Genomic DNA, 27,769 nt, shown 5'->3' on the forward strand with positions numbered 1-27,769 from the left:
CTCAATGAGTTCTCAAATTCCGTGTGTGGTCAAAGCTGGCTTCCAGCTCCTGCCCCTCCTGCTTTTGCCTTCTAGATACTGAGGAGACAGGTGCATGACACCAGGCTTGGCTTCAGCTCTGGTGTTTCTGACACCTAACCCAATTGCTGATACTCGAGATTTTATTACAGCAGCACAAGTGGAATAAGGCAAATAGTGTATGTGTTTTTAAAAAGGACTTTATTTTGGAAATATTCTAATGTCCAGAAAAGCAGAAAGAGTGATGAAGTCTCACGTATGCATGGTTCAGCCTCAGCAACTGTCAATATTCTATTTCATATACTTGACCACCTGCATGGTTAATGTGATTGTCACCTTGACAAGATCTAGAACAATCAGGTACATGAGTTGAATCAGCTTCTGGCATGTGATGAAGGGGGTAGGAAGACACTCCTTTCCTGTGGGCAGCACCGGTCCACAGGGTGGGGCCCTGAACTTATAGAGAGGAGAGAGACAGCTGAGAAGTAGCATCCATCTTGCTCCCGACTGAGGGTCCACATGACCCGCCACCTCCAGCTGCTGCTCCATGGCTTCTGCTACCATGATGGACCAATCTTTCCTGTAGAAGTTGCTCTCTGGATATTTTGTCCCAGCAATCTGCAGAGCGATGAATACATAGGCCATCATCCTTTCCTTCCTTCACCCCCAGGTCCTCAGTGTCTAAGGAGATAAATGCTGTTTTAGGAGAAACTCAGTGTATTGGAGTCCAACAGGTCCCCGAAATGCACACAACTGGAAATCACCATACAACCTTCCCTTCCACACACTTCTTCTGTCTGTCCTGGCCATCCTGGAGACAAGTCACAGTGGAACCGCCTCAGGTTCAGGTGCTAAAGTGATTTGGCCTTGAGCCCAGTCCACCCTCCCCAGCCAAGCAAACACAAAGAGATGCGTCCCACCGAGTCACCTACTTGGCTGAACTGTGCACCTGGTAACCTCCTTGGGAGCTTCCTTCTTGGATATTTTTCCTCTGCCGCACAAAGTGCCTACGCCATCACTGGAGAATGAGAAAAACAGGAAAGCCCCTGAGAGTTAACAGTAAAGGCTGGTGTGGCCCAAATCCGTAACGAAGACGTGAGAGAAGGCAAAGGATGTCATTGTCCACCTCACGCTAAGAGGGACAGCAAAGAGGGAAGCTCTTACGCCAACAACTTCTACACTCACCGATCATAGTGAAAAGGGACAAAAGTGTTTGTCCTCATTGATGTCACAAAATCATTTCACAGCTGTTATTTTTGGCAGCCACTGTTCTGGAGGGCTTCTGGTATATTAACGTTACCTCAGGCAAAGCCACCACAGGCCAAAGTTCATTGTCATTTCAGGGAAAAGAGATTTAAGGGGGAAGGTTTTTATTTTTTGAGACCAAGCCCCATGCAGCCAAGGCTGAGCTTAGTGAATATGTGGCTGAGAATGACTTGGAATTTCTGTTCCTCTGCCTTCACTTTCCAAGTACCGAGGTTACTGATGCGTGCCCCTATCCCTGGTTTATATAGTACTGGGGTTGAATCCATGGCCTTGCCCTGCTCGGTAAGCATTGTAGTAACTGCACTACCGCTTTAGTCAGGACTTCTTAACAGTCGATATAAAAGCATCTGAGGCCTGGTGAGGTGGCAAAGTGGGTAAGGGTGCTTTCCACTAGGTCTGGGGCCCTGAGTCATCCCTGGAAGCCAGGGATGGTAGGAGAGAACCGGTTCCCGTAAGTTGTCCTCTGACCTCCACATGAACGCTGTGGTGTGCATACACAGACACACTAAGAAAATGCATCCAAGTTTTAAGCGTCTGAAAGGTTTTCCAAAAAGCAGAGTCATCTATCTAAACCCCATGGGCAGAGGACAGAGGCCTACAGAGTACTTGACTAGAAGTGCAACACCCAGGCTTTTGAATGCCAGCACCTCAAAGAAACAAACAGAACAATGAAGCCGGGCATCTGTTTCAGCCAATGTTTTGTCCATTGCCAGTGCAGTCATACAACCATCACTAAAGGTCCCACTCAGCCAGCTGAGCCGATCAAGCAGTGCACGCTGAAAGCCCAGCAGAGGAGGAGGAGTGCGGCAAGTGTGAGGCCAGCCTGGGCTACACAGCAAGACTTTATCTCAATAAAAATAAACCCCAGCAAAAGCCAGATGAACCCATAAGGAATCCTACAAAATGCACTACAGAGAAGACCGAAGCCTGTCCCTGTGGCCCACAGGCTCCTCCATCAACACTAAACTAGCTACCCCCGAGCTCCTTGCACTTACTTGTCTCCCTCCGGCAAGGAGTACCACAGACTGCCCCACATTGGTCACTTGGGTTGTAGCTAGACCATGTGGAACATGAGAGTCCTAAAGGCCAGAGAATCAAGTGACAGTTGTCAGGATAGGAGGCCGGGGTAAGTAGGGGAACCAAGGCTGAGAAATCTGAAGGCCCCCAGGCTACTGAATCTCATTGTTTACAAAAAGAAATATTAACTTAGAAAAACCACACTTGTTGGTCTTTGGCTAAGATCACGTGTAGAGAAATCACCATCCGTGTACACTGGGCTCTGGCCGTCACCCTCTGCTACCCATGCTCCACTAGCCAGGTGTGCTGTCCTCCTGAGGACAGAGGCCATGCTAGCCACTCCCTCAGCTCAAAGCAGCAGTTTGTGTGTTCCTTCAAGTCCCCTCACAGACCCCTACTTGAGCTAATTGGGAGAGAAAGGAAGAGTGGAGTGAAAGAGAAGATGTGTAAAGGCATGGTACTGCCATCTGGAGGAGTTTCTTCTCAGTGCCAGAGATACTGGGGAAATGTGGGGGTCCCTCTTGAGGCTAATGAAGACTCAAGGCCAATTTTACTAGAGTTAAAGAAGGCTCCAAGTCACACACGCTGTGATTTCAGCAGCTCCCGGAGGAGCACAGAGGAGAGAAGGTGTGTGTCTGCCACACAGCAGCAGGCAGCTGCACATGAGTGTTGGCGGGTTGCTTTGGAGAAAAGGAAGAAGCTCACAATGTCAGGGAAAGCGTGCTTAGAACACAGACGGAAGGAGAAGATACAGTTTACTGGGTAATCTAGAAAAGCCAGGTGACTTATGAAGCGGTACGACTGCAGCCTGGGAATCCACTGTTCTAGGGGTGAGGATTCTTCGAGGGAAAATTACAGTATTTCATTGACCGTCTCCTTAGCATGGCAGGAGGTGAGCTCACCTTCCTAGGAGTGGTCCTTCAACTCTGCCAGATAGTATCTTGAGCAAAACTTTTCCCTTAACCGTCTTCTGGTTCTATTCTTGAAGTGGTCAAAATAATGCCGTCTTGTCCAGACTCCGTGTTGTGTCTGCTTAGTTGCTTCTCAGCCCACAACCCCCCACAACAGCCAACACACACTTCTGAGTTCCATGACCCTGACCATGTTCTAGACGTGTTAATCAAAATAATTAATGTTGGTGTGAGCTAAACATAAAGTCAACTGTCATATCTGAAATTCCTATGTTTGTCCAGAAACAAATACCCTGAGGTTAGTTTGACCTTTACATTAAATCAATGTAAGTTTGGATTTTGTCTTTAAAAATGCTGTACCCTTGATCTTTGACACTAAGAGATTTTTCCAAGGCATTGATTGCTGGAAAAAAATTAAATGACTCATACTCTTTTTTTCCTCTTTTCTTCTTTCTTTCCTTCTTCTCCTTCTCCTCCTCCTCGTCCTCCTCCTCGTCCTCCTCTTCTGCCTCCTTCTCCTCCTTCTTGAGACAGGATTTCCTTTTGTAGCCCTGGCTGTCCTGGAACTTGCTCTCTAGACCAGGCTGGCCTCGAACTCATGGATATCCACCTGCCTCTGCTTCCTGAGTGCTTGGATTAAAGGTGTGTGTCACCACTAAACTGACTTAGAGGAGCCCATTCAACATGGAGAGATACCTTGCCCAGCTTAGACACAGGGGTGTGAGGGTGGAGAGGTGCCTTGGTTCTACCTCAACTAGATGATGGGACAGACTTAGTAGACTTTCTAGGGGAGGCCTTACCCTCTACATGGAGCATATGGGAAGATGAGGGAATGGGGGAAATGGGAGGAGAGAAGGTAGGGGGAACTGGGATTGGAATGTAAAAAATAAATTAATTTAAAAAAAAGAAGAAAAAGACATGCACCACCATGCCTGGCTGGCTCTTGTGCTCTTCATTGACTTAATTATTGTAGTGATCTGCTTCTTTCTTGTGTGAATTATTTCACTCTAACATCAAAACTTAAAAGCTGATAGTTTAGGCTGTTGAATTAAAGCTGATCTAGTGGGCCGGGCGTTGGTGGCGCACGCCTTTAATCCCAGCACTCGGGAGGCAGAGGCAGGCGGATCTCTGTGAGTTCGAGACCAGCCTCGAGTACCAAGCGAGTTCCAGGACAGCCTCCAAAGCCACAGAGAAACCCTGTCTCGAAAAACAAAAAAAAACAAAACAAAAAACAAAAAAACAAAAAAAAGCTGATCTAGTGAGACCTCAGACTAATAAAATAGGGGAAGAATATGTTTGGCAGACAAGGATTAAGCTTCTAGACCTTATGGACCTAGTTCAAAACCTGGGTATGCCTCTCTCTAACTGAATGATCTTTGACCAGCTACTCTACCTTAGTGGTTAGATAGGAAGGGTCCACAGAGACTCATGCTGAAGGCACGATGCCCAGTTGGCAGACCTGGTCATTGAGAGGTGAATGGACCATGAGAGTTCTGACTTTGAATTCATATTTCATGGCCTCTTGTGTGGGAGACAGGGGATGATTGGAGGAAGGCCACTGGGGACTTACCTTTAATGGTTCTTTGTTTTTGACCGTTTCCTGTCTATCTTAGTGACTTTTCCATTGCAGTGACAAAACACAATGACCAAAGCAACTTATAAAAGAAATAGTTTAATTTGTGACTCATGGTTACAGGGATTCATGACAGCAGGCAGGGCACTGTACCAGTAGCTGATGCTGCTCATCTTGAGATACAGCCATAAGGCAGAGCCTGGGAATGGCACCAGTCTTTGAAACCTCAGAGCCACCCCTCCAAGTGACTTATGTCCTCTAACAAGGCCACACCTCCTAATCCTTCCCAAATAGTTCTTCTATCAACTGAAGCTCAAACATTCAAACATGAACCTAAGGGGCCATTCTCATTCAAACCACCAATGAATTCCTCTGTTTCCTGGCTGCCATGAGGTGAGCAGCTTTTCCCAACAGACTCTTTCACTGCCCCCTCAATCCACCCCACATCACCTTGCTGCAACTCTACAAACTTCAGTCTGCCTTAGACTACTGTCTCGAATTCATTCTGACTGTTAGTGAAACTGTAAGGATCACATTGAACTCATGGGAAGTTATGTGGGCTAATTAAGGAACTGCATCTGGGTGGTGGTGGCGCACACCTTTAATCCCAGCAGTCAGGAGGCAGAGACAGGTGGATCTCTGTGAGTTCGAGGTCAGCCTGGTCTATAAAACAAGTTCCAGAACAGCCAGAGCTACACAGAGAAACCCTGTCTCAAACAACAACAACAAAAGATTAACTTGTGAGTGCTGAAGATGTGGCTCAGCAGGACCCAGGATTAATTCCCAGCATCCACAAGGCAGTTCACAACTGTCCATGACTCCTGTTCCAGGAAATCTGATGCCCTTTTCTGGCTTTCATGGACATTGTGTGAACAAGGTGGATGGACATATATGCAGACAATGCTTCCATACACAAAGAATAAAATAACTCATGTGGGGGTGCATGTCTTCAATCCCAGCATTCAAGAGGCAGAGGCGGGAAGATCTCTAATTTCACTACTAGTCTGGTATAGACTATACAGCCAGTTCCAGACCAACCTCAGAGCTATGTAGTGGGAGCCTGGAGTGGGGGACAGAGACATACAAAGAGACAGATGTTTCTTGCCCTTGGAGTCATCCACAACCTCTTTGGCCACCAGTTCCTAGCCTTCTGTGCTCCTATTTCCCTGAAGCCCAGGGCTCCTCCTTCAGGAAGCACTCCCTACCCTCACCTCTACTCTGTCTTTTTTTTTTTTTTTTTTTTTTTTTTTGGTTTTTACGAGACAGGGTTTCTCTGTATTGTTTTGGAGGCTATCCGTCCAGCCTGGCCTTGAACTCACAGAGATCCGCCTGCCTCTGCCTCCCGAGTGCTGGGATTAAAGGCGTGCGCCACCACCGCCCGGCCTCTCTACTCTGTCTTAAGCAAAGTTAGAAGATATCTGGTATTAGACATAATAGGTAGAATAGAAGACAGTATATACACTAAAGAAAAAATTATCTTGTGCCTGCCTGTCCCAGTCGAATACAAATGCCTTGTGAGCAGACTCTAGGTCTATTGTTTTTGTATCTTTGGCATGTGTGCCTGGCCCCAGATTCACTCTGGATGGGAACTCGGCTGTCTTGAAAGCACAGCAGGTGTTCCATCCAGGAATCCACTTTAACCTGGAGCCTGGTAACGATGATCTCTGAAATTTCTCTGTAACTCTGCTTCCTTCTCTGTCCTCCTCACTCCAGGTCTGTTCGGGCCCTTATTATTTGTGGCAGTCTGACTTAGACCTCCTTCCTCCAACGTGCACTGCGCGTGACTCCAGTTCCGGTCTGGTTCCTGACCTAGTGACTGCATTGAAACACACATCTCACTAAGTTGTGTGTGTATACCCTCTGCTCACATGATCTCCATGTCTACAGGGGAAGGCACTTCCCCAGCCTTCCTACCTCTGGCTTTCTCCAGCCCCCAAACTGTTCCCGGAGCTGTTCCCAAGCTGTTCAGGGACACACACGCCCTGTGTGGACTTTTCAGATACTCCCTGTGCTAGGAGCACTCCACTCCCAACGCATTCTTCAAGATCAAGTTCAGTGCCAGTGAGACAGTTTGGTTGTCTGGCAAGCCTGCAACCCAAGTTCAAGCCTCAGAACCCACTGGAGAGGAAAAAAACAGACTCCAAAAATCTTCTGACCTTCACATGCGCTTTGGAATGCTGATGCCCACATCTACTCATACATAGCACACACACACACACACACACACACACACTACATGCACACAAACACATAGTACATACACTTCACACTATTATACACACTACATATACATCACACACACAAACACACATTACATACACATCACAATATTACACACACATCTCACACATACACACACTATATACCTATCACACATACACACATATTATATACGCATCATAATATTATACCCGCATCTCACACATACACACATTGCTTATACATCACACACATATTACATACATATCACAATATTAAACACATATCACCCACTCATTATACACACCACACACATAGCACATACATTACAAGCATTGCACATATGATATACATATGACATACACCACACACACACAGCACATGCATCACACACATATCAACACACACACACACACACACACACACACACACCACCACCACCACCACCTATAAATTTGAGAAATCTCTTCTCGAGGAAACATGGGCCTCTGCCCCTCCTCCCATACATGTCTACTTCTTACCTCCATGCTGTTCCCAGGTTCTTTAAGGAGCTGTTATCCATTACACGTTTTCCCCGCCCTCCTGGCGATCCACTGTAACACCCCAAAGCCAGCGTGTGCAGCGGGTCACTCAAGTGGCCATCCGTTTCCTTCAATTTAATAATCTGTAGAGTTCAACACATTCGCTGTGCGCCCTCCTCATCTTAACAATGGGGAGTAAGGAGCTCCAGGGATATGCCGTGCCTGGCTCCAAGCCACTCTGGATCTAGACTTGCCAGATAAATGGAAATCTTATTTATCCATGGCACTTGGCACTTGGCAGAGGAAAGTGGGACTTAAAGACAGGGAGTGGTTTCCCAAGTGGACCTCAGGCCATCTCGTCCAGAGCACTTGGTCCCCTCCATGCTTGGTGGACTGCAACTATTCTCTTTCCACAGCTGAGGCAAGCAGGGCTGCTTTATTGATGGCAGCTGTGTGCCTGGCTGCCTGAGTAGCAACAGAGCGTGTAGTGCAGGCACTGGCTTACCACACGCGTCCATGCTAGCTCATGGCCTGACTCCCTGGCTCTCTTGCCAGTCTTAGGTTACAGCTTAGCCATGTTGCCTCAGGAGAGCTTGTCCTATTGGGTAGGAGGGTGCCATGCAGGATCTGAAGTGGGAGATTCGTGGGTTGAGTCCCCCTCCACTGTCTGTGCAACTCTAGGTCAGGGGAGGTAGTTCTAGGTAGGCAAGGGTAGTGGGCCAGCTACATGAGGGTGTCCACTGAGTGCTGAGGGTATGATGCGTGTGTGTGTGTGTGTGTGTGTGTGTGTGTGTGTGTGTGTGTGTGTGTGTGTGTGTAAGTATGCTCATTGTCAAGCTGTGGAACAGAGAGGATGGGCTGACATTTGTACCATTTCCCTTTGCTTTTTCAAGGGGTTCACTGTGTAGCCCTGGATGTCCCAGAACTCACTCTGTAGACCAGGCTGGCCTCAAACTCACAGAGATTCGCCAGTCTCTGCCTCCCCAATGCTGGGATTAAAGGTGTGTGCAGCCACTGCCCAATGACATCTGTGCCTTTTTGCTGTTGATTGTTTTGCTTGCTCTTGAGTAGTTTCAAATATGCAGCAAACCACAGCTGTTGTGGTAGATTTCCTCTGCATCTCCTGCTGGAAGATGCCTGAGTGTGTCCAGCAGTTTCAACTCCAGCCTGCGTTTGCAGAGAGTCAAATTTAAGGCCCCTAATTTCTTATCCCAAGAGCATAGGTAGTTACTTTTTCCTTGGTGGTTTCCTGGGCTGGAAAGCCTAGTGGTCCCGCTTCAGCGTGCTGCTTCAAAGGCTGGAATGAGTGTAGGGTTGTAAAGGGGACTAGTGCAGCACCAGAGAGCACTGGGAGTGCTTTTGATATGATTATTAGTGTTCATTGGAACAGTGGACGTCACAAACTGGGTGTGGTGACTCACACCTATGATCCCAGGACTCAGAAGCTGAAGCAGAAAGACACAGATTTGAGGGTAGCCTGGACTACATACTAAAGCATGACCTTGTCTTATAAAACAAACAAGAAAATAATTTTACATAACTGGAGTGTTTAATGGGCCTTTTTCTGATACCCTGGTAATGATGAATCAGGGCACAAGGGTGAGGACCCAGAGATCTTTAGTATCCCATTCTGTAAAAAGAACCCCAACATAGTAGCATCCACTAATCATGGCTTGTAAGCAATCTAGGAAACTTGAGACACTGGGTGGGCAGACATCCTATAATTGACTCGAGACTTAAGAAACTAGGTCCACATCCTATTACTGTTTATGCTTTCCAAGTCCAAGATCCACCTGATAGGCCAGGGGCTCAAGAGCAAGAGGTTATAAAGGGTACCACTGATGGCAGAAGCTAGTTGGTACTAGGAGGAATAGAGGTTGGGGTAGAGAGAAGCTGTTCGCCATCAAAGTGCTATGCACCAGCAACAGGCCGAGGACCTTTTGAAGACCTAACCACCCCTTCCCCTTGAAAGAAAAAATCAGCATTGGACTCACCTCAAAGTCCAAAGGTTGCTGCTTGGAAGTCTTGCTTTGAGACTTAGTATGAAGTTACAGCAACCTAGACACAGATTGGTGGGGAGGAACAAGGTTCAGAAATGCACTTATACATATGTGGCCCATTGATGATTGATGATGATACCAAGGTAAGGTTAGTCTTTGCAACAAATGGGGTTGAACAATCACAGAAATTCATATGCAATTATCCTAGTCACTGTTGTATTGTTGTGGAAAGATACAATAAGCACAGCGACTCTTATAAAGAAAACTATTTAATTGGGGCTGGTTTACAGTTTCAGAGGTTTAGTCCATTCTAGTCATGACTAGAATCATGGTGGCATACAGTCAGACATGGTAGCTGAGAATTCTATGTCTGGATCTGCAGGCAGCAGGAAGAGAGCGAGACACTGGACCTGGTTTGGCCCTTTGAAACTTAAAGACCACCCCCAGTAACACACTTCCTCCAACAAGACCACACCTACTCCAAAAGGCCACACCCCCAATCCCTCTCAAGTGACTCTACCTCCTGATGACCAAACATTCAAATATATAAATGAGTCTGTGAGGTACATTCCTCAGCAGTAATGTAAGGCTCAAGTTTTACTGTAGACCACACTGAAAAACTAAGGTAAAATAGATCATGGACATAAATATAAGAAAAATAATAGCTCAGGGGGAAAAAGGAGCTTGCCATACAAGCCTGAAGATCTATGTTTGACCCGGACCCATATAAAGATAGAAGGAAAGTGTGCACTCCAGAGCATGGTCTTCTGACCTATATACGTATGCCTAGCACTTGAGAGCTCCTGTCTGAATTTGCTTTCTATTGCTATGATAAACACCATGACCAAAGACAATTTGAGGAAGGAAGGATATACTTAACTTACTTGTGTCAGCCATCATTAGGGAAAGCCAAGGCAGGAGCTAAAGCAGAGGAATGTTGCTTACTGGCTTGCTACCATGTCTTGCTTGGCTCGCTTTCTTACACAGCTCAGAACCACCTGCTCAGGGGTGGCATGGCCAAAGTGAGCTGCTTCATGCCTATCAATCATCAATTAAGAAAATATCCCATAGGCTTGTCTACAGACCAATTTGATAGTTTCATTTTCTCAATTGTGGTTGCTTCTTCCTAGATGAACCTAGTTTGTAGCACAAGTTCTACTTGGTCTTCATAATACAAACCTAGAGTCAGATATCAGGGTAAATGCTGAAAGATGGGAGAGACAAAGGAGTCAGCCACAGCCACCTCTGACCTTGCCAACTTCTCAGCCAAAAAGTGGGACAAGTTCAGGACTCCGTCCTGTCTTACCACTTTCTCTCTTCACTCAGCCACATCACTTCCTCTTTCCTCCTCCTGAGTGCTGGGATTGAAGGTGTGAGCCACCACTGCCTTGTTGGGCCTAAGAAAGGCTCCAATGCGAGGCCCAGTGTAAGCTCCTGAGCCTGGCTAGAGTTTGGCGACCTGTCTCTAACCTGTAACCTCCACGTGGGGGTGACTCAGCCAGACCGGATGTAAGATTGCCCCCTGCCTAGCTACCTGCCTGCTTGGTAGAATGCTATTGGCCCTTACTCCTCACGTCACCTTACCCTATCCTATGTTTCCCATCTCCTACCTCAGCCCTATATAAGTTCCTGCCTGTTGGAATAAATCGAGATCCTGCTTCAACAGACTCTGGACTCAGTGCCCCCCCCCGCCCCTGTAACTAGTAGGGGAGGGTCTGAGTCGTCGACACTCACCATCCCGCTCAGCCCCGGGAAGAGATCAGATGGACTGACCCTTCCCCTGCTCTACCTGCAGGAAGGACCCTGTACTGCCTGTCCTCTGTGGTTAACTCTGCACTCTGATCTCCAGGCAACCTTTATTTGTTAGAGCACAAACAAAAGCGCATTCCTCCTTTATTGTCTAAAATAAAAATTAAAAAAGGTTATAACTACTACAAGAAAAACTATATACAATAAGTACAATAACTATATACATTATATACAGGCAATAAATACATCAACAATGTCTAGTCCACTAGTAATTGACAAATTCATAGAAAATACTCCTGTCTATGATATCCCAGTGAGTCCAAAAGTCTCTGTCTATCATAACTGGAATAACCAACCCAAAGCTATCTTTTTATGTCTCTCAAACATACACACTTACATTTCTTTAATGAATTTCCTTTGTGAATTTGTTAACAAGGACAGCTATAACTATAAAGTCTTCAACTCCATCTAAGACACGAGAAGGAAATATTACCCTGTTGGGGAAGTCCTTTGTCAATAAAGCACTGCTGGCCAATAGGAATCTAGATACGTGGGACTAGGAGTCCAGGAGGACTCTGGGAAGGAGAAACACAAGAGAATCGAGATGTAACGCCATGGGGTAGGAAGCCTGGACTATTCTCTGGTAGGAGAAATACTTAGATTAACAATTATGGGGTAATTACTTAAGTCAGAGCTAGCCAGTAAGAAACAAGCAAGGCCAACAGCTTCATAATTAATATAGCCTCCTGTGTGTTTATTTGGGACTGATGCGGCTCTAGAACCAGGCTGGCGGGAAGGCTTCACTCAAAGGAAAAAGCTCCTCTTTACATTACCCAAGTAAGCAGGAAGTACAAGTAAGCAACTTGCAAAATATGTGAGAAATGACAAACAGCTGGCTGCCTGGACAGTCACCCAAGGTGCCTCTGTAACATTGGGGCGTTTATCTTTGACCAGCTGGCCTAGCATATCTGACAGACTTTTCTGTGAAGCAGGATATTCTGAAGGGCTGTTCTACCTTGTCTTGGTAAAGTTCAGCAGTCCTTTCTTTTGTGTCCTACTTGTCGAATTTGGACAACAAACTATCAACTGTTGAGGCAAGGGTGCTTTCTTAACCAGTAAATAACTTTTGCCACGAAGAAAGTAAACTCCATGTGGAGTTTCTTCAATGCCTATCATCTTCTCTGAAGTAGATTTGTGCCAACAGGAGCAGATATATCTCATTGTCATAAAAAATAACCTATGTTATTAAAACATCTTAAATGCCATATTCTGTAGATCTCTGAAATGTTTGAAGATGACCTATCTATCTAAACTATATCTGTTCACCTTGAGAACACACCTAATATGACTACAAGTTTGATTGTAATAGGTAACTAATTGCTAACCTGCATTTCTTATTAACTTAAATAGTTGGTAATAATAGCTTTCAAGGGCTAAACATTTACATTACATTATTAAATGAGTTGTATGGATACAATATCTTGAACAAGATTAAAAATGTATGTACAGTAAGTTCTAACAAAGATTAAATTTGTATCAATATATAAAATCCATATTAATTCAAAATATTTAAGACTAGCAGTTGCCTTTTTGGTTTAAAAGTAGATTCAATAATCTACCTTTTTACTCTATTTCTATATCCTCCCTCCTTATTTCTTTCCAGAGTACATTTAATAATTTACCCATATATTCTATCATGTCTATATTCCCTTTTCTTGTTTCAAAACAAGAACTCTGAATCACTCTCCTTTGTTCAACTTTTTTTTCCTGACCATTAGCAATAACAACTTGCAACCAAGTCCCCTAAATGATGACCCATAGCCCACTGAATGACTAAAACCCACCATTCCACCTCTTGGGAATGTGGGTATCTTGTTCTTAAATTTACTTCCTGCTGTCTGGGGCAACAGCATCTTCAGGGGATCCTGAAAATAAAAATTTTGGTTAATTGTCAAGTCCTGGGAAAGGTAGCTGCATCATTCGTTGTCCACTTCCTGTGTAATGGGAAAGTGCAGGACTTATCTCAAGTCCTGGCTAGAGTAGTCTGAAGCTGAATCATCTCAGCTGGCCACCTTGAAATTGCCCTAAGCAGTTTGTAGTCCAAAGCCAATCTTTAGTTGGTGTTTTTGGGTTTAGCGTTGTTATGATAGTCCTGGTAGAACCATCATTGTAGGGTCCCATCATCCTTTAGGAGACTTCAAATGTCACTGTTAGGTGTGGTCATGGTTCACTAGAAAAAACTGAAGCATTTTAAATGTTATATACATCAGATTTCAAAGGGGTTAAAGGACCATACTTTATTATGTACATCCAGAGTACAAAAACTTAATTCCTAGTTACCTGAGAGAGACTGAAACCTGAAATCATGTACAGGAAGCTAGATGAAGCCTTTTTCTAGAATTAATTAGTATTCTATATGTCCATTAATATCATGACAAAAATTTAAATATAATTAATCTTATAAATTCTGAGATAATATTTATTTTATTTTATTTTATTTTTATTTGTTTTTTTGAGACAGGGTTTCTCTGTGGCTTTGGAGGCTATCCTGGAACTAGCTCTTGTAGACCAGGTAGGTCTTGAACTCACAGAGATCCGCCTGCCTCTGTCTCCCGAGTGCCAGGATTAAAGGAGTGTGCCACCACCACATGGCTTGAGATAATATTTATACCTTAAGAAAAGCTTTAAAGAGTCAAGATAAAATCAAAGGGTTATGAGGTTATCGGCAATACAATAGATCCTTAAATTTTGTTTTTCTTCTGTCCCTTAATAGGTGATTCTTCAGACATGAGGCAGAGATTTTAGATTTTACTTTAACAAGCAGGTTTGGATTTAGAGAAGGAGAAAGCCACATTCTAACTCCAAATCAGCTTTAACCTTTAGTTGCACTGGGACTACAAAAAGACCATTTGTTTTATATGTCTGTAGAGAAAGGAGAAACAAACATTAGGGAAGATTTATGAAATTTTATCCTGTGGAAATGTGACATACCAGTAGACCGATTTACTCCTTTTCTTGGGACAATTTTTTCTGGGTGATTTGTCCTTTTTCTTCACATCTCACTTGTCCAGTGGCCTTCAGGTTCTTTAGCTGAATGCCTTCGTTCTCCTGAAAAGACAAAAATAAAACCCTTCCCCCAAACTAATTTTGAGACAGTTCCCTTATGGCAAGTTGCAGCTGATCAAATGAAAAGCATTTGTTAGTTTTATTGGTTAGTTGGATTGAATGACCATGTTGTTTGATGAACTATCACCTCTTCTAATCAAGAGGTGTCTCTTCTTCGAATCTAATCTTTATCAATTTTGATGAAATCCATAGCTTTTCTTCTCCTCTGGAAACAAAAGCAAAACCTCTTCCTCAACTTAACACATATCCTGGTTTCCATTCTAAGGTCAGCACATTTTTAAAGTGCACAGGCTGATTTAATTCCATATAACTTTTTCTGTAATCCAATGCCTCTCCCAGCTGTCATTTATTTCTCATTAGCACTCATAAAATTCAAAGTTAATAAACCATTGTGCATTATATTTCTGGGGGTCTTTATTACTCCTTTTGGTTTATTTAGTATGACCTTTAGAGTTCAATTCGATCTTTCTAAAACTGCTTCCTCCCAGCAGGATTGTGTGGCATACCTGCAATATGCTTTATATTGTACAAAGCAAAAAAAAAGTTTCATTTTACTAGGGACATATGTTGGAGAATTGTCATTCTTAATTTGTACAGGTATTTCCATGATGGCCATAACTTCTAAAAAATGTATGATTAAAGAATCAGCCTTGCTGGGCATTGGTGGGGCATGCCTTTAATCCCAGCACTTGGGAGGGCAGAGGCAGGCGGATCTCTGTGAGTTCGAGGCCAGCCTTGTCTACAGAGTGAGTTCCAGGACAGCCTCTAAAACAATTCAGAGAAACCCTGTCTCGAAAAACCAAAAAAAAAAAAAAAAAAAAAAAAAAGAATCAGAATCAGCCTTTTCAGAACTCAAAGTAGTTGCCCATTGAAATCCTGACTAGGTATCAACAGTGTGGTGTACATGGTTTACATATATTAATTTTCCAAATTCTACAAAATGAAATACACCCATTTGCCAGATTTCATTCCTTTGAGTACCCTTTGGGTTACTTTCTACTGGTAGTGGAGTGAGTTTGTATAAAGAACAAGTAGGACATTTCCTTATAATTTCCTTAGCTTGTATGGAAAAGTCTTTTTTCAAACCTTGATATTGACATGTTGTTTTTTTATTAAATTCAGGTGCCTCCAGCACAACATTTCCTATTAATAGTTGATCAGAATATATATACATATATATGTATATATATATTCCTGATTACTCCTTGTAACTGAATAAAAATGTCAATTCTGTATTGTGAATCAGTAACTACATTGAAAGGCTCCATAAAATCCATTAATACCATAAGAATAACATAAAATTCTGACTTTTGGACAGAATCATAAGGCCTTTGAACCACTTTACTTACATTTTCTGATTTGTAACCTGCTTTTTCTGATTTATTTGCATCAGTATAGAATGTAGGGGATCCAGATATTGGTGTTCCCCATACAATGTGAGGAAGGATCTAGTTAGTTCTATTTATGAATTGAATTCTCTTGCTTTTGGGATATTTGTTGTTAATTTCTCCTAAAAAAATTACTGAAAGTTCTTTGCTAACTACTTTCTGCCCATAGTTTTTCAATTTCATCATTAGCAAAAGGTACTTCAGTTTCTGCTGGGTCTATTGCTGCTAATTGACAAAGTCTCAATTTTCCTTTTTGAATAAACTCAGAGACCTTTTCCACATAAGTTTTTAATGTTTTACTCTGTTTTTGTGGTTTAAAAAATCCATTCTAAGATAACATCTCCCCTCTGCATTAACATTCTGTAGGAGAATACTTAGACAGTAAAATAACCAAAATGCAATCAAGCTTTGGATACAAAAGATCCATATGTGCATTTTGTAATTTCTTTATCAGGAAAGCCATTCCTCTCTCAGATTCAGTTGATAATTCTCTTGGACTATTGATGTCTTTGACATTATCTAAGGCTTTGAACAAATTTTACTCAGTTCCTTTAATTTCAATTCTAATAGTGGGCCTTAGATAGGAAATGTCTCCTAGCAATATTTGAAATTAAGAGTCTGCAATTGATTTCTCCTAATTTACATCTTTTGGGGTCTAATTTTCTGGAGACCTAATTAATATCCTAAGTAATTGATAGAATCTCCCTCTCCAAGAAATCAATCTTGGGAGATTTCCATTCCTCTAGACTTACTTTGTTGTTCAATGGTCTTAGCCTTATCTTTCCACAAGGTCCTCCATTGTAATTGAGGACCAGGTTACAAAACTGCTGTAACCAAATCGCTCCAGTCTTGAGGGATAGTTCTCTTACAAGTTGACCACGAGTTTAACATCGGCTACACAAAAGGGAACGCATGCCATATGAGACTATTGGTTCCTTGAATCTCCTTAAATCTAACATTTCCACAACAGTCCAGTTAACTCTTGCATGGCCTTGTGTATATTTGGCAGTTCCTGTAAGGTGACTGGATAAATTAAAGTTGGGTATTTGAAAACCTTAGGCTGTTCCTCTCTGGCCTTCTAATGCAATGCTTAAATTATTCTCCATTACATTCCTCTGTCTGGGTCTACCTATCTCTATGATCTGTTTTAAAATTTTTTTCTAAAACTTGTATCTTTGCACTCAGATTAACCAACTTTTTAGTGATAAAATAAAAATAATAAAACTGATGCTTGTAATTTGCATCTAATTTATTTATCCTCTCATTTAACTTTTCCCTTTTCAAAATGTTCAGTGTATTATCATATAGAGACCTAACTCCCTCCATTGTAATAGTGTTTCCCATTTTTTAATGTGGGACAACTCTCTCTCTCTCTCAAGTAATTCTCCCCTTTAAGAATTCCCAATTGTCTAAATAATGCTGATGATGATGGTGGCTCAGCATAATGCTGTGTAGCGTGTCTGATGGGAGAACACAGATGGTGAACAGCTTGGCTAAGGGCAGCTGCAGCTGCTAGCATGTAGCTATGAGCTGACAGTGGCAGCCTGAGGAGGGGGTCTAGTGGAAGCCTGCAACCCACGGGGAAGAGGGGGCACATGGCTTCGTGTGGAAAAAGCATGTGTGCTGCGAGCTGCCTGAAGGCAGAGCCAGCCAGTCTAGGGTGGGTAAGTCCTGTGGTGTTTGGAGCTCAGGTGCTTCTGGAGTTTGAGTGGCAGTTGGAGATTGATGTAGAGAGGCTGCAACAGGAATATCCCGAACTCTCTCAGAGGCTTGGGGAAAAAAGCAAAAGAAAGCCCAGCTCATGGGGCGGTGACTCCAGCGGGAGCCCCCAATGCACCTCCGGTATGTGCCAGTGGCTGCAAAGCCACAGGTAAGTGGCTTTTTTGTGTGTGAATTTGTGCCTTAAAGTTGTCCACCAATTGTTGCATGTATTCTAATTGGTCTTAATAATAACTACCCAGAGTCAGATATCGGGGTAAATGCTGAAAGATCAAAGACACAATGGAGCAAGCCATAGACACCTCTTACCTCGAAAACTTCTCTGCTCCACCTTATCACTGCCTGTCTGTACAGACCTCCAGACCTCTATGGTTAACCAGTGGCTAGTTCTACCCTCTGATCTCCAGGTAAGCTTTATTTGTTAGAGTGCAAACAAAATATCATAACAGGTGAAGGTGGTGGGAAGCCCTCAAGCCCTGCTCCTAGCAGGAAGATAAATGATGATGCTAAGTGGCTGGGGCAGAATTCAGGAAAGGAAGCCAGCCTGTGCATATAAGGCCAGGGGCAAGCCTGCAGGGGAAGTGGACGCACCGTTTGGTGTGCTCTAAAACCAAAGGGCGGTTGCATGTTCTGCTCCTTCATAGGACTCCAAGGACGCAAAGCAGTAGCAGCTCCTGTACCAGCTCCTTGTGTCATACGGTAGGAGCGGGGCTTGGAGAGCACGACGGGGTTACCTGATGGGATGTGGCCACTGTGGAGCACACAGATCAACCGTCTGATACTGGGCATGTCCTCATGCTGTACAACAGATTCCTCTGAGGTTCAAACACTCTCTCCAGCAGGGAAGCTCCTTAAGCCAGAAGTAAACAACTCAAAATAGCTTCAGGAAGTCCCTGAAACTGCCAAGATTCACCGGGCTACTCCTTGCCAGAGTAAGCAGCGAGAGCTCAGAGTCCCTGTCAGACAGAGCTCGGCTGGGCTGCAGAGTCCTGAGAGTGGACCAGCTGCCTGGAAGAGATGATTTAGACCAACTGAAGCACCTGGAAGGACATGCTTCAACCTGCGAGCAGCCTGCCGCTGTGCCTTGTGCTCCAGGTTCCCAGCTTTGTGAGCTGTCACCCATGTTTATTTAGGTGGGCTTTGCTGATGGAGCTGATTTTGAGTCATTTCTGCTCCTGTACGTAACCCAGTAAAACTCATAGTTCACCAAACTGGACTCTGGCTCTACCTGTACTTTGGTATGTCATGGGTTCCTTATCTGGGATAAATAGGTAGGCGTGTGTGTTGTGTCTCCCTGTAGAGCCACACAGATCAACCACATTCCATTCTTCAAACTGGTGGAAAGCTTGGTTGTGGCTATGGATGTGTTTTATCTACATGGAGTGTTTTATCCACCTGTCTCTGCCTCCCAAGTGCTGGGATTAAAGGTGTGTGTGCCACCACGGCTCAGCTATATATTTAAACTAATTCTGTAGAACGTGGCTTACTAAAACACATTTCTAAAATTTAAGGGTTTATAAACAAATACTCCACGCTGGCTTCCATGTTTTGTGATATCTTGATGTGGGAGGTTTCACGCCACACTCTGCATGTACACCCCCAAAACACCCTGAGCTTTCCAGTTGTGAGACACCAGCGTCTCGGCCAGCACAGTGAGCATTTTCTTGCTGACAGTTCTCTGTGTTATTTAGTTTAGTTGTCCTTTTTTGCACTCTTTTTTTTTTCTTCTTCTTTTTTCGAGACAGGGTTTCTCTGTATTGTTTTGGAGGCTGTCCTGGGACTCACTCTGTAGACCAGGCTGGCCTCGAAGTCACAGAGATCCGCCTGCCTCAGTGGTAGATCCTTAAAGCTGGTCCCTGAGATTCCATATCTTAATTATTCCTTCAACACTGACCTCAGTACTGCTGTGAGGTTCATCTGAGCTGCCACAGTGAACTGTCCCAGCAAACCTGACCAGGTCAGCTTATGTCATTACCATAAACCACCTGTGGCAACCGAAGGTTTTATAAAGAGCGAAGGCTTACTTACTTCAGTTTGGGAGGTTCAAAGCCCAGCACCACTTATTTGGGCTCTTGTGTGGCCAGGAATTGCTGAAGAGAAGTCCACAGTCCCAAATTTTCCTCCAGGGCTTAATGTCCTAAAGTGAGTGCTCCCATCAGGCCCCGCCTTCTAGAGGTCCTACAACTTCCCAATAGCATCATCTAAGAGTCAGGTTCTTGGGGATCCACGCCATAGTGAGCCCTTGAATGTGGCAGTTGAAGGCAGGAGAGTCAGAGGTGTGTGGGGAACAGCCAGGAAAGGGTGGGAGGGACCCAGCCTGCCTTTGAGGGCGCCGAGGAGGACCACGGGCTAGGGAGGGAAGCAGACCCCTGGGTCCACATGGCCAGCCTCAGTTCCACAGCTTCATTGAGCTGAGGTCAACTCAGTATAGGGAAAAAAGTGCCCCCCCCCCAGACGCGAAATCGCTTTGCTAGAGCCTAAGAACAACAAAAGGTAAACAAAACCAGCAAGGACTCTTAGGGATACATGCTTTGGGATGCAAAGCTGCTCAGGAGACTGGGCTGGAAAGGTCTACAATCTCAGCGGGGAATCCGGAACTACCTGACCAATTGTGCCGGCTGCCGCTAACTGTGATTGGTCCTCAGAGCCATGGTTTCCGAAGTATCTTATGTAAGTTGCAATTTTATTTTACTTTTTTCTTGGAGGCACAGTCTCCCTCTGTAACCCAGGTTATCCTGGCGCTCACTAGGTACTCTTGAACTCATGACAATCCTCCAGCCTCAGGTGCTGGAATTTCCATTGTAAGCCTCCACATTCTGCTTCGTTTTTCCTTTAATGGTGTCCCTGCACTCCGCCCCCTTCCGGCAAGGCTCTTAGTGGGGACACTCCCTTTGCTAAGAGCTTTCTTCTAAGCATGGGGTAATGGCCTCTGCTTCATCTGCTTTCTCTCTGGCCTGCAGCTATGGGAAAGCTAAACGAGTGGGTGCTATGACAGTCTGGGGCCCAGGGGGACTGATAACGGCAGGAGGAAGCTTCAGCCACTTGGAGAGGGTGGCCCTTTGTCCCTGTGGCTGGCTTCTTGACAGAGCTGGGTGAGGTCTCTTTTGAGTTGAATATCCTGTCCAGTGTCAAGATTCTCACCGTCTCTTGGACTTTCTACTGCTTCACCGTGTCAGGGCAGGGGCCACCGTCTTCCCCGCTCTCTCCCCTTTTGATATCTTACTTGGCTCAGTGGGGGAAGTCTTGTCTGCTCCACCACAAACTCAGTGGAAATAGAACTCTAAACTCCAGCCTTCATAAAAGCAGTTAAGAAATTAACAAAAATTCTCAGAATCAGAGGAGCCAGGTTCCATTTCCAGGACCAGTGACAGGTGCTACCTGAACCCCAGCTCTGGAGACTCTAGTCCCTGGTCTCTGCAGGAACCAGTGCTCATATGCACAACCCTGTACACATAATTTAAAATAAGAAATCCTTTGCATTTTTTCCTACGGAGTATCAGGACTCTCAGGAGACAAAGGTGCTTGCTGTCAGACTGAAGACCGAGATTCGGTTGCTGGAACCCATTTGGTGGGAGAAGAAGAGTGACACCTGCAAATTGTTCTGGATTCCAGGTGAGCATGATGGCATGTGCGTGTTCACGCTGGTAAACAAATACCTGTGAAAACAAAAGGCAACAGTGTCTAGCACAGCTGGGCCTTGTGGTGCACGCCTTTGGTCCCAGCACTCTGGAGGCAGAGGCCAGTGGATCTCTGTTCGTTCAAGGCCAGCCAAAGTTACACAGTAAGGCCCTGTCTAAGATAAATAAACAAAGCTTTTAATATTTTTAAGAAAAGGAGCCATAGGATCATTTATACAAATTTGGAAAAATTTGACACAGAAACATTTGACAAAATAAAAATTTCCTTTAATGATAAAACATGCAACCAATTAGGAGCAAAGGGAGCATTCTTAGTCTGGTAAGGGCATCTAGCAAAGTCCAGAGCTAACAGCTAACTGTTCGGGAGACCCAAGAAAGCTGTAACATTTTTCAGAGCTAAGTCTGCTCTCAGCATCATATTGCTATGAAGAACTCAAACCTGTTTTTTCTTTTTCTGAATTGTTAATCCCCACATGTCAATCTGTTTAAGTTGTTTGTTTTATCTTATTTATGGTTGATAATAAGACACCTCCCCCATTTGTAGTCTTCACTGTCTGCCACTCCGCCCCTGGAGGAGGGAGGGACAAATGTCGGGCACCTAAGGGGTCCAGTCATTCAAGAACCTGGAAGTCACTGGCTCAGAGTGGCTTGGATGGGTTTTGAGTTTCCAAGGTCCTGGATTAAGCCCACATGAGTTGAGAATCTATCACACTCATAGACCTCATAACAATAGCACCAAACCCAGTACTTTGTAAGTACATAGAAATAAATGGTGCTAAAACACAAAAGGACAGATGTCCTGTGTCCGATGACTAGGACTAGACAAATGACCACTAAGATCTTTCAGATTAAATACAATCCCTATTCACACTCCATCTGCCTCTTTTGAAAGACAGGAATGGGTAAGATTATTTCTAAATTTCATATGGAATTGGACAGGACCTATAATCCCAGATACTCAAGCTGAGGCAGGAGAATCATTAACTCAAGGAGTTCCTGGGTTACAGAGTGAGTTTGAGGTCAACCTGGGCAACTTAATGGGGCCTTATATCAAAATTAAAGGGGCTGTATTTACAGACAAGTGGTCCAGCACTTACCCCTTATGTCCAATCCCTGGCACCCCAAAGCAGAAAAATAAAACCTACATAGAACAACCAAAAACAGTTATGAAAACAACCATATTGAAAGCTCACTCCTGATTTCATAACTTACCAAAACAGTGGCTAAGCTTATGTAATTCTTGGTGAGCATTAACATAGCCTCAAGGCACAGAAGGCCTGTCTTTGGCATTGCTCTCAGGTTCCCATGGTAACCACTTCAAGCCTTTCAAAGGCAAGAACTCCAACTGTTCTGACCGACTCCCACCAGGCCTAGCTTCTTGATGATCTCACTACATCTTAATACCGTCCTCTGCCTGAGTCGGACCATCTCAGAGTACACAGCCTCCCAGTGACTTCATTTCACCTTTCCTTCAGCTCCAAGTGGCCACGTAACTGGCAGTCTCTGAGGCTTTGGCCCTGTGGACTTTTGTCCTACTGCATTAGCTCCCATGCTGGTCATGAGACTGCTCAAGGCTCCCCTGCCTGTCTCCACCTCCCTGGTTAGGTGGTTGAGAACTGCTGATTTCTCTTGGTGACTCCTCAGCTTCCTAGGTGGGTGGCCCTGTCCCTGTCATTTTAGGCAGTAGGGCCTCCTCCACACCCGACTTGGCACACTTGAGTCTGGACCAGGAACGAGTGAGCAGGGGCAGCTTCCTGGGTAACTTGAGGCTTCCCCCACGGAATGTGCTGCAGGTGAGCCTGGCCACTCATGATCTAGAGTCTCCACCTTGGGTATCTTTGGTGGAATATGAAGAGCAACAGTGTGGAAGAACACATGGGTATGCATGTCCAGGCCCTGCTAGCCTCCTCACAGCTGACCGTAGAAGGAAGGTGCACCACATCTCAGGGTGCCCTGGCTTCCAAGATCAGATCCTGGTAAGGGTTGCAAACCCAAGAGAGTGGCCTTATGTTCCTGGCACAGTATGGGCTGGCCCTGGATGCCCAGCTCTGAATTCTGCTTTGTTTGGGCGATGCTGACCCAGGCCAGGTCTGGGTGCCAAGTCCTGAAGGCTAGACAAAGGCAGGGAGAGTAGATAGCATCTGAGGCCCAGCTCCTGGGAACTGCGAGGGTGCCCGCCCTGTGCTTACACTGACTTCCTGCTCCTGGCATCTCCGTCTGGCAAGTTGGGCGAGGCCACAGTCTGAGGGTAGGGAGGTGGGGGGGCATCCTCTCTCAACCCTCCTCATGGACTCTGAACACCGGGCACAGAGTGGTGGGAAGCGACGGTATGTAGTGGGTTAAAAAGGGCATCAACTTCCTATGTTATTTACGTGAGAGTGACAACTGAGACAGACACAGGTTATGGGACAGACAAGAAGATAGACAGAAAATGTTGACTAAGAAACACAACACTACACACATACACACACTCTCTCTGTCTCTCTGTCTCTGTCTCTCTCTCTCTCTCTCTCTCTCACACACACACACACCAATTAATTTTAAAGAAGATAGGTTTAACCTGCCTTTAATTCCAACACTCAGACAGATCTCTATGAGTTTGAGGCTAGTCTGGTCTACCTAGGGAGCTCTGGGCCAACCAGGGCTACATGGTATGATCCTGTCTCAAGTAAGGAGATGGAAAGGAGTGTGTGTGGGATGAAACATGGGGTGTTACAAATAACTTGAAAGGCGGCTGTAATTACAAAAGACACGAGAGCTCAAGTACTCCAGGTAAGGAAAAATTAATGTCCTATTTTATTTTATGTTGATAAAACAAAATGCCTGAGACTGGTTAATTTACACAGACTTTTTTTCCTCAAAGTTTAAGAAGACCAAAAGTGGACTGTGGAATGTGCCTGGTCCCACCACCCTTCGGTCCCAAATAAACACACAAAGACTTACATTAATTACAAACTGTTTGACCAATGGCTCAGGCTTCTTACTGGCTAGCTCTCTCTTAGTTATTAACCCATAACTATTGATCTACATGTTTCTACATGGCCTTATCTTACCAGAGAATGCCTCATCCTAAATTCCCATAGCTATGTCCTCTCCCCAGAATTCTCATCTTGTAGCCCCACCTATACTTTCTGCCTGGCTACTGACCATTCAGTGTTGATTCATCAAACAATAAGAGAAACATATATACAGAAAGACATCCCCCATCAGCCTCTGGTAAAGACCTCATGTGGCTTCAGCTTGTGGTGGGAAGAGAAACGGCATGTCGGCACATGAATTTAAAAAGGAAGTACAGGGACAGCCTTGCTTCTATGAAGCAACATTAAGCCTCCACAGAGGCCTGGGTTGGTGCCCTGAAGACTTCTAGCTGGATCCTCTCAAGCGTCTCCTGCATGAAGACTCAACAGGAGCTTCCGTGTGTTCAAACCATAGTACACAAAAGGCCTTCCTAAGAAACTAAGACTTTGAAGGCCAAAGCACAGAAAGATGTACCAGGAAAATACACCAGTTGTGTCAGATCAAAACACAGGCAGGGGCGCCACGGGTGTGCAGAGATGCTAACAGCAAATCAAGCTCCTGGGAATTCTGCTGAAGGGGGGGGGGCGGCACAGATGAGAATGCAAGGAAAGAAAGGGGCTTTCTGTCTGTGTGTGTCTGAGTTGGCCTTTCTCTGCTGCTGAGGTTAGCTTTCAACTCTTGAGATAAAGTGATTCCCTTGCCTCTATTCCCTTCTCTATCTGCGAAGTTGCTGGTACTGTAGACACATGGCATTGGTCTATGTTGATTTAAGGAGTCAGTGGGCATTTTTTCAATTAATTTTATTAATTTGATTTTATGTATAAGTGTTTTGCCTGTGCATGTGTAAGTGTGTGTGTGCTTGGTGGCCGCCAAGGCCAGAAGAGGGCATGGGATCCTCTGGAGTTGAGTATTGGATGGTTGTAATAAGCAATGTGGGTGCTGAGAATCAAGCCCCAGTCTTCTGCCAACGAAACAAGCACTTTTAACTGCTGAGCCATGGCTCGAGGCCCTGGGAGTCAGCCTTTGCGTGTGTGTGTTGGGGGGCAGGGACACATGTGTGCATGTATGTGGAAGCGGGAAGTCAGCCTTGGATGTCAAGCCTCAGGAGCTATCCACCTTGCTTTTGAGGCAGGTCTGTCACTGGCTCTTGCCTATCAGGCTGACTGACCAGCGAGCCCCACAGATCTCCTTGCCTCTGCCTTCCCATCACTGAGACCACAGTGTGATTTTCATGTAGGTTGTGGGTAGGAGTTGAACCCAGGCTTCATGCTTGCAGAGCAAGCACCTTACCCTGTTGGCAGCTGTGCAGCCTAGTTTTGGACCAGAGTATGAGGCAAAGCCCATGAGGACAGTCATGCTCCGCAAGGACCAGAGGACTTTGGGTCAGTGCAGAATACTTGTGGGATCACCGGGCCGCACACGCTCTTCTCTCATAATATTGATTCTTCTGGTGGTTTCTAGTGTCATTTTGTCAGTCATGCATGGGACAGATGTAATCATTTCTGGAAACCCCATTTTTTTCTTGAATATTTTCCCCTAAAATTCTTTGGATGTTGATGCTTCTTGTCTGGGGATGGCAGATCTCACTCCAGGCCCCCGGGCTGTTCTAATTCAGTGCTGACTGAGGCCAATCATTCTTATTTCTGTAAATACATTTTGAAAGAGATTGCTGTTCTTAAAAAAATGTGGGCCTATGCTTATCGCCTTACAGTTTTGTAAACACAGGATGTACCTGGCTCAATATTTGGCCAAGCTGCAAAATGATAAGTTGTTTTTGTTTTAAAGATGTTTTGATGTAAAAGTTGGGAAAAAACATATTTGACATTTATTTGCCGGAGGTTAATGTTGGAGGGTGGGAAAAACATACTTGTTAGTGTGGAAAAACATGCTTGATTTTGATGTCTGAAAGACTTGGCTGGAACTTTTTGGGGAAGGCAGGCCACTTTATGAAACTCACCTAGTGGTTAACAGTTCCTGTCTTCAAGCCGACACCCTTTCCCCGTCTCAGGACCTGAACCCAGGCTGCAGCAGGACAGCGGCATCACCCAACTTTAGTGTCAACTTTTGCCAGCAAATTAGAAAACAGATAGACTGGATTCCTTGGGAAAACACAGTTTTCCAGAGCAGAATGAAACTAAAGGAAAATTTGTAAAAACTGTACAAATGTCACCAGTGATTGAAAAACCTTGTGTGCAGCCCACAATTTGCAGAAAGCAAATTCTGACTTTCAAGAAACCGCTAATTCCAGTCATCTACCAACTTGTTTCAGAGATTAGAGAAGTAAGGGATATTTTTGTTTCATTTTGAAAAGCTAATCCAAGCTTGGTATGCAAATTACAGAAGGATGGGACAAAAGGCAAATTCATGCTAAATTCAGCTTACAAACAAAAATGATAGCTGAATCTAATATGCACAAAAAAGACAATTCTTCACTGCCAGTGTGAGGTTGGGGTTGAGCAGGGTGTGGTGGTGCACTCCTTTAATTCCAGCACTCGGGAGGTAGAGCTAGGTAGATCTCTATGAGTTTGAGACCAGCCTGGTCTACAAATCGAGTTCCAAGACAGCCAGGGCCATACAGAGAGACAGTATCTCAGAAAGGGGGTGTGGGGGCTGGAGAGATGGCTCAGAGGTTAAGAGCACTTGTTGCTCTTGCAGAGGACCTGGGTTTTATCCCAGCAACCACATTTTGGTTCACAGGTATACCTTGTTGCAGAAAATCTGTCTCCCTCTTCTGACTTCCGAGGGCAAAACACCCATACATATAATAAATAATACATATAATAAAATGGGGCTGGAGAGATGGCTCAGCCGTTAAAGGCTAGGCTCACAACCAAAAATATAATAAAATGAATACGAAAGTATATAAACATATATATGCACATATATGTAAGTATATATGTATGTTGTTATGTATGTATCCCAGTCCTGTGTAAGAGCCAGCGCCCTTAGCGCCCCAGCCCTCCACATGTAGCTTTGGAGGAAACCGATGAGCCGCTTCCACGCTTTGGAGGAAACCGATGAGCCGCTTCCACGCTTTGGAGGAAACCGATGAGCCGCTTCCACGCTTTGGAGGAAACCGATGAGCCGCTTCCACGCTTTGGAGGAAACCGATGAGCCGCTTCCACGCTTTGGAGGAAACCGATGAGCCGCTTCCACGCTTTGGAGGAAACCGATGAGCCGCTTCCACGCTTTGGAGGAAACCGATGAGCCGCTTCCACGCTTTGGAGGAAACCGATGAGCCGCTTCCACGCTTTGGAGGAAACCGATGAGCCGCTTCCACGCTTTGGAGGAAACCGATGAGCCGCTTCCACGCTTTGGAGGAAACCGATGAGCCGCTTCCACGCTTTGGAGGAAACCGATGAGCCGCTTCCCCGGGTGCTCACGGTTCGCTCTCCCACCTCAGTGTAGCGCTCTGCTTTCTCTGTATTGCACAGAACTCGGTGGTGGTGTTTCTAAGTCTCGCTGCATCTTCCTGTCCCACAATGATCCTTTTCGTCGTGTGCCTGATGGACAGAGATGTGGAACCTCCTGCTCATGGTCCATTTTCTCTGGAGAGAAGTCTCTTCATGTCTCTTGTTGAATTTCTATTTGGGCTGCTTTGGTTTAAAAATGCCTGAATTTGGAGC

At 44.9% G+C, this 27,769-nt stretch overlaps 2 long non-coding RNA genes across 2 annotated transcripts; one reads left to right on the top strand and one right to left on the bottom strand.

The window, feature by feature from the left end:
- Positions 1-202: 202 nt before the first annotated feature.
- LOC121141806 lies at positions 203-7,664 on the bottom strand. Its single transcript, XR_005878740.1, has 3 exons — positions 7,506-7,664; positions 951-1,036; positions 203-699 (listed from the first exon to the last, which is right to left on the bottom strand). It is a non-coding gene; the product is annotated as an uncharacterized LOC121141806 (long non-coding RNA).
- A 12,140-nt stretch (positions 7,665-19,804) lies between these two features.
- On the top strand, positions 19,805-27,767 carry LOC121142014. Its single transcript, XR_005879021.1, has 3 exons — positions 19,805-20,157; positions 20,988-21,099; positions 27,067-27,767. It is a non-coding gene; the product is annotated as an uncharacterized LOC121142014 (long non-coding RNA).
- The last annotated feature ends 2 nt before the right edge of the window (positions 27,768-27,769 follow it).

This window comes from Mesocricetus auratus, unplaced genomic scaffold (assembly GCF_017639785.1).
Source record: "Mesocricetus auratus isolate SY011 unplaced genomic scaffold, BCM_Maur_2.0 Super-Scaffold_100008, whole genome shotgun sequence".
Taxonomy (NCBI): domain Eukaryota; kingdom Metazoa; phylum Chordata; class Mammalia; order Rodentia; family Cricetidae; genus Mesocricetus; species Mesocricetus auratus.